Raw genomic sequence first — 2,067 nt, forward strand, 5'->3', positions numbered from 1 at the left:
ACATCTTATTGATACTACACATTGTAATACAAATCTCTACCCATAGTCTGTACTTTAACTAGAAAATTTATATAGGTACCTTGCTCTGCCTGGTCGAAAGATAGGAACTGAGAACAGACCACCAAAGAGCTATTGTTATATTTTTAGTAAGTGCACAGGTATAAGGCCTGGATAAGAGTTCTCCTCCCCCTTTTGTCAGTAACTTCTTGAAAATATTTCTTTCAGCTGGACTGTTTGCTTACTTCAAAGGATAGGTACTACTGGTTTTAACAGATGTAGGCAAAGATACTCCGCAAAGTTGCCACAAAAATCAAGGGTACCAGATTGCACTGAAAGAATGTAATATCCAGCTAAGATTTCCTAATCAGTTCACATTTCAAATTTTAGGTTCTGCAAATCTAGCACTGGATGCCACTAAACACTAGCAAGTCTTCTAATAGATTTCTCTATTAGTCATTGTTTATCATAATGAAAAAAGCACACTTATTTTTCCATCACCCAGTACTCCAGAATTTTGGTTCTAGCATACTTTCAAGATTGACACCAGGATATTACATTCAACTTTATTATATGTTGGGGATGGACAATATCTTCCACATGCCGAGGAACTTGCAGCCACACAAATCTACACTGGATATTCTGCGAAGGCATACAGGTTTGTGCCTGTACCCTTTTTTGCAAGTTATTTTAGGAAAAGACAAATTAGAGTTCTGTTTTTAAATAAAACTTTCTGCTTTTTTAAAATCAACTTAATAATTCTCCTGTTTCCCTATATTTAATCTCAATACATTTTATTTCTTTATATACTGAAATGTAGTTTTCAGATAGGGGACGGGTTAGATCAACCATAAGAGTCACCACGATTTGCTTCTGTAAAATATGAGAGGCATAAGTAGTCAGCTAGAACTCAGACTGACATGGCAACATGTGAGCTACTTCTTCATTTCAGCACAAAGCTCAAGTGGTGATGTGGTAGTCTAGTACAGCACTTCTCTATTCCAAACCCCTTGTGAGGTGGCAGAATAGATTCTTACCTCATATCCTCTAATAGGGTGTAGCAGACAGGAGGCCTGTACCTTCAGCTAATCAAAGTCTTCATGTTTCTCAGTTTATTGCTCTGTTTTAGCTCATGAGGAAGAAGAAAACTTATGCCTCTCTGCCACCAAGTGTAGGATTCCAGCGTAAGTTGAATTCATTGGATAGGGTGCTGTACCAGCACTTTTTTTAAAAAAATTTAAGAGTAGAATTAATTAGGGTACAAATTTTAGATAGTGATACTATCTTTGAATCCAACACTGGCAAGTACCTAGCCACCAGGAGACTAGAGAGGAGAGCATTTGGCTAAGGATGAAGGAGTCAGAGCAATGGGTGTATTTCACTCATGAAATGGTTAACACCATGCTTAGTAAGTACTGGGTTTTCAAGACCTGTTAATAGAGAGGGATGTTATATATTAGGTATGTTCAGAGTGGCAGGTGGCACCCTTGTGTGCTCATTTAAAACTTTGACTGAGTCTGCCAGTCTGAGTTTTATATAGAGACACCTACCTCTCTCCCTTGTGCTCTGTGTCTGACCCACAGAAAAATTGGTCAGGGGCCGGATACTATTAAGAAAAACAAAACACTCCAACCCAACCAAATCAAACAAACCCCAACTGATGTGGCCCCTTAACTGAGAAGGAGAAAGACACTCCCTCTCATTCCCTTTGCACAGCAGAGTCGGGGGGGGGGGGGGGGAAGGAGGGGAAGGGAAGGGAAGGAAAGAGGAAGAGGGGTTGGGTCATAGCCAATATATTTTGTATGCTTCATCCCTGCGGTGGGGCAGCAAGGAGGCAGGAGTGCCAGTATGGGGTACCCAAATGCTCAGGATCTTGGGAGCTGGATACAGACAAGTTGGTGGCTGGATGTTTCCCACCCAATATACACCATTGTAACAGTTAAGAAGAAACTGCCAAGACAATATGCAGTACTTGTTTCTATTATATGAATACCTCCCCCCAGCCATTTATGTTTTCTTCTTATTCCACTACAAGCTTCCTATAGTAAAGTAATAGCTAGACATTCAAGA

Source organism: Pelodiscus sinensis, chromosome 15 (genome assembly GCF_049634645.1).
Source record: "Pelodiscus sinensis isolate JC-2024 chromosome 15, ASM4963464v1, whole genome shotgun sequence".
Lineage (NCBI taxonomy): Eukaryota > Metazoa > Chordata > Testudines > Trionychidae > Pelodiscus > Pelodiscus sinensis.